Genomic DNA, 6,000 nt, shown 5'->3' with positions numbered 1-6,000 from the left:
CAATGAGAATGTTCCAAGAGACCCAGCTGGAGGCTACAAGGCTTCTTATGACCTTGATGTCCCGGAATGTCACTGTGCTGCATTCTATTGGTCAAGCAAGTCACCAAGACCAGCCCACATTCAAGGGGAGTGTAATTAGACTTCACCTCTCAATGGAAGGAGCAGTAAAACATTTGCAGCCGTATTTAATCTCCCACACTGCAAAAGAGCTGGGAAACACTTGCTACATCATGGAGGGGATTTTTCCTCCATACGTGTTTGTTGAGCTCCTGTATGTTCCAGGCCCTGTCCCAGGCATTGGAGAGAGAGAGAGAGCAATGAACAAGACAGACCATGGCTCCTGTCCTCATGGAGTTTGTAGTCTAGAAAGTCGAACAGATAGTTACACGGTACCTGGCGTGTAGGAAGTGCTCAGTAAATGTTGGCTACTGGTATTACAATGGTTAAACAAATCATTATTGGATAAAAATTTTGCCATAAGCAGAGAAATGCTTTGAAGAATGACAAGGTGCAGAAGAACACAACAAAGAACATGTTCAGGAGGGTAAAGTTTAAGCCAAAGAGGAGTAGTAATGAACTAAAGGGAAGGGGAAGCAAGAGAGCTTTCAGGCAGGGGAAACGGCGTGTGTGGGGAGTGAGGTGGGCAAGGGCAAGCACGCATGGAATGAGGCTGGACAGGGAGGAATCACCCAGGGCTCTGAACAGGGTGTCTTACATTCATCCCACCAGGTCCACCTTCCACCTTCTCCACCGTGCCCTGTGCTTCTGATGGCTCACCTGGATGGGCTGCGTCAACAGGCTCCCTTGCCTCCTGTCTGGTGCCAGTAGAAGGTACCACTAGGAGTTTCAGTGGAGGAGGGTAGGAGGAGAAAGAGGTGTATTTATTCCTCTGCCTCCCTGCTGGGCAAGGGGTAGAAGTGACTAGTCCCTCCGCCAAAGGCCATGTCCCATGTCAAGCAACACTCTACTAGGGCTATAGGTCTCACCAGGTTCTTCAGTGGCTCTTTCTCCTGTGCCTTCAGGCCTGGGATTGGCAGCAGCTGCCCACTATTGGTAGAGCAGAAATACTTCACCATTGCTGCCTGCATTCCCTACACCATGCCCACAGCTTTGTAACAGTCCTTCCCTTGAATTGCCCTCAATCACCCTTTCAAGAGGGCCATCTGTCTCTTACCGGGATCCTGAATGATAGCACCACACCAGCCAGGATAGGAATTTGGGACTTTATCCCAGGAGCCATTCTAAGAAAATGATAACCTTCCATCCAGTGGTGTGCTGGTATATTTTAACAACCAGCTCTCCAGAGGGAAAAGGCCTGATTTGTAGTGTTTGCCAAATTCTGGGGTGTATATCTTCCACCGTGGCTGATTTCAAACTACCAATGACATCAACCAGCTCCAAAATTCCTAAGACATAATGCAAGGCAGTATGAGCCAGCTCCAGCATACCTCTGCCCAGATCAAATATTAGCTCTAGTCTCTCCCACTACGAGAGCCACCCTGGCCACAGACAGGCTGGAAGTTCCGTCAGAGAGGTGGATGGGCCTTCTCGACGCTGTCTTCCTCCTCCATCCTGCTCCTTTTCCCAAAGCCCTGTTCCTCCTGGGAAAAGGCTGACCCCATGCCAGACTTGAGACCCCAACATGGCCCTTGAGCTCCTGTTCTCCTGGAATTTCAAAAGCAGACACCGAGTGAGGCTTAGACATGCAAGAGACGTATTCGGGGAAATACCTGAAAGGATAAAGGCAGAGGGAGCAGCAGCAAGGCTGATGGAGAGTCCCAGATCAAAAGCTGCCCTTAGAGGAGTTCTGGTTCACGCAGGAACAAGGTGGCTCTAATACCCTGCCAAACTCAGCCACTGGCTAGATGCAGCAGGGGGTGTGGGGAGAGAGTGGCATGTGGCCTCGGTGTTGATAGTAGAGGCGGCTGGGGCCACCAGTCAACCATGCACCCTGCAGTAGTCTCCTGAAGGAGATCTGAGCAGGTACTTCCACAGCCTGCTCATACTCATTGGCCTTCCTGTTCAGAGGCCTGCGTCTCCTCAGGGAAGTTCAGGCTCTCACACTTTCCGGCTTTAGGAAGTTCAGAAACTATCTACCTTCTCCTGAACCCTAAGCACTCACTGATGAAGTCCAAAAGTCCCAGAGGTGTCCTGAGCCCAGTCCTACTGATTCATCAGCTTCTGTGTGAAATGGGCACCGCCAAAATTGGCCTCTGGCTAATTGAGACTTCCCAAAGCCTTATGCCACTCTGTCCATGGTTCATTGCCCCACAAAACTCTGCCCCTGGAGGCTCCACAAATGGACCCATCCTAGAGGAGATGACTTCTATGCCAGACTCTCCAAATCCAGCTTTGACCTGCCCCCGGTGCTGGGCTCTGCCGGACCTCTGAATCCAAGCCCCCAATCCAATACTTTAGACTCACCCACCATGCCCAGAAGCCCAGGAGACTAGGGAAAGAGACCCAGGCCCTACACACGCATGACCCCTTCCGTCATCAACCACATGACCCCCACCCTCTGCACCGCTGACTCACCACATTCTTTTCCCCTAGCATGACTCCAGGCTCCAACTTCCACAGGCTAACACTGTGTCTTCTGATTCTAAGAGGCCTATACCAGAGAATCCTCGAAACCCAGGAAAGCAGGAATGAGAGTGGTCCTTATAGGTCAAACCAGATACCAGACACCATGTTTCAGCCCAAAGGTTCTCAATAAAGGTATTGAACACCATCCCGGAAGAGGATAGGAAAGGCAGAGAATGTCCTGTGTGAACGCTCACTAAAGGGTGACCTCAACGTAGGAGGATTTTAATAATCAAGTGGATAGGACGATCCATTCTGTGGACACCCAGTCGGCCTCTTTCTCCAGACACTCTCTCATTGCCCATTGGGCTCATGAACAAAGTGGCCATGGAGGTAGGGATGGGGATTATGCATGGGCTAAGCAACGTGGACTTCCATTCACTGAGGCCAACCTGGTTATAGCCACCACTGAGTGCCCTATCTGCCAGCAGCAGAGACCAACCTTGAGTCCTTACTAGGGACAATTCCCCAGAGTGATCAGCTGGCTTATTTAATGGTAGGTTGACTGCACTGGACTGCTTCTATCATAGAAAGAGCAACATTTTGTTCTTACTGGAATGGACACTTACTCTGAATACAGATTTGCTTTCCTTGCACACAGTGTCTCTGCAAAAACTACCATCTGTGGACTTACAGAATGCTTTATCCACTGTCATGGTATTCCACATAACATTGCTTCTGATTAAGAAACTCACTTCACAGCAAAAGAAGTAGAGCAATTGGCCTATGCTTATGGAATTCATTTGTCTTTACCCTGTTCTTCACCATCCTAAAGCAGCTGGCTTGATAAAATGGTGGAAAGGCCTTTTAAAAACTCAGTTATAGTGCCAGCTAGCTGGCGATACCCTGTAAGACTGGGGAAATGTTCTCAGGGAGGCTGCATATGTTGTAAATCAGCATTCAACATATGGTGCTATTTCTCCCCTGCCAGGATTCACTGGTCCAGGAATCAAAGGGTAGAAATGAGAGTAGCACCACTCACTATTACCACTAGTGATTCACTAGCAAAATTTTTACTTCCTATATCCATAACCTTTTGCTCTGCTAGTCTAGAGGTCTTGGTTCCAAAGAGAGTACTGATTCACCAGGAGATCCAACAGTGATTTCACTGAACTAGAAGTTAAGACTGCTACCCAGCCACCTTGGGCTCCTCTTGCCTCTGAATCAATAGGCAAAGAAAGGAGTTACTGTACTAGCTTGAGTGATTGAAAGTGACTACCAAAGGGACACTGATCTGCTAATACACAACAGAAATGAGAAAGAATTGTCTGGAATACGGGAGATCCCTTAGAGTGTCTCATAGTACTACCATGCCCTGTGATTAAAGTCAATGGAAAATTACAGCAACCCAATTCAGGCAGAAATGCTAAGGGTCCAGGTTTCAGGACCAGGTTTGAGTCACCCATCAGCCAAAGAACCATGATCAGCTGAGGTACTTGCTGAGGGCAATGGGAATATGGAATGGGTAGTGAAAGAAGGAAGCTATAAAAATCAGCTGTGACCATGTGACCAGATGCGGAAATGAGGACTATCACTGTTATGAGTACCTCTTCCTTATTTTGTTATGAAAATATTTTATACATATGTATTAAGCAAATAATTTTGTTTTCTTCACTCTCTTATCATCTAACACAAGATGTACTACTAATAATTAACTTTACATTATGTATTCAAGTTACAGGGTATCAAGGAAAAGAATGAATATCACCCAGGGACTTTGCAACCTGTCTGGGGAAAGGACTGGCACATTTTCAGTTCTATGCAAGATAATTGTATCACATTAGGTGGAAGTATGACTGTTATTGTAAATCTGTGTGTATATGTCATTATAAATGTGATTATAAATATATATATTTATAATTTAATATATATTATATATAAATATATTTTTATAAATGTATCTAAAATATATATATTCTAAATATAGAGAGACATATATATAATCTCCATCCTACTGGTTCTGTTTCTCTGGTAGAACCCTGACTTACACATACCTCAATAAAGTTGTGCCAAAAACAGTGGAGACAGCGGTCATGAGTATTCAGGCCTCGGCCAAGTGGAAGTGAAAAGCGACCAGGCACCCTTTCCTCTTTTTGCTAGAAGAGGGAAATAGAATGTGTAAGCTGCATATTACACAGAAGTAACAGTGAGAGTCCTTTACCTCTTTATCCCTGAAGCTAGGAATCAGGTAACTAAGATTTTCTTTCTGAAGTCAACTAGCAAATTTGACGTGCACAGGCTGAGACCTATGGGACTGAATCCAGAGGCTGTCTATAAATAACATGACTGAGAGTTGGGGTACCCATTTCTCCTTCTAAGCAAAATGAACAACCGAGTGCAATGTTCCAAGTTCTGCCCACTGGGAGGATTTCCCTTCACCACTGTCCTTCAGGGAGGTCCCAGAAAGAAGCTGTAAGGTTGCAACTGGCCACTTTTGGGTGGTGCCTGCATATCATGCAGAACCATCTGTAAACCAGACACAAGTTTTTCTCTTCCTCATTCAACTGGTCATAGGGAACTCCTCATGATGGTATAGGTGTATGGTTAAAAGAAAGAAGGCAGCGTAGCAAGAGTAGGGGTCATGGGCATTTGGGCCACTTCCTCCTGTAACTTATTTGTGCCTTCAGGGCCTACTTGGTTCCAGTCTCATATACACCACCTCCATTTGATGATGGCGTGGTAGGTTAGACAGAGGTGGAAGGGCTGCTTCTATTGGCAAAGGAGATTCAGCAGAACTTAAGGGTTCTATATCCCCAGCTTCCTTGGGATCTTCCCATATGTCCCCATTCCAATTTTCAGGTTCCCATTCCCTCCCAATTGATGCCCTCACTTTAATAGAAGACACCTGTAAGGATGTGGATTCGATTTGTATTATAATTCAGCCACTTGCAGGTTGAGAATTGGTTTGGTTTTCAGAAATCTCAGCCCAGCGGCTCTAAGAGATAAGGTTTCTTTAAGAACGGATAGAAATTTTCAGGTATTTATGCAGAGCTTCAGTTAGCAATTCAAAGACTTGAGCTCATCTTTTTCTTTGTCCACTTTCTCTAGGACAGTGGAGAGCAACCAGCCAATGTCATTATACAACTTAGTTTGACTAAAATGTCCTTAAGCATCAAATACATGGTCACCCAGAACCTTGCCTTTACAAGTATTTGATTAAGAGTATACATTAGCAATATTTTATATATCTCTATTGCCACATCACATCATGCCCTCTTTACCACTGGAAATAGAATCGTTAGTGGCTTTAAATCTAATCATATTAGAGAACCAATTCCAGAAAACCCAGAACCAATTCAGAAAACTCATCCTTAAGATTTAGTTCTAGAACCACTCTCATTACCAAAATCGGTGTAAGTCAGGGTTCCACCAGAGAAACAGAACCAATAGGATAGAGGAGATAGGTAGATAAATAGA

This window comes from Diceros bicornis, chromosome 2 (genome assembly GCF_020826845.1).
Source record: "Diceros bicornis minor isolate mBicDic1 chromosome 2, mDicBic1.mat.cur, whole genome shotgun sequence".
Classification (NCBI taxonomy): Eukaryota; Metazoa; Chordata; class Mammalia; order Perissodactyla; family Rhinocerotidae; genus Diceros; species Diceros bicornis.
The sequence above is the reverse complement of the archived record's forward strand: the minus strand, read 5'-3'. Positions refer to the sequence as shown.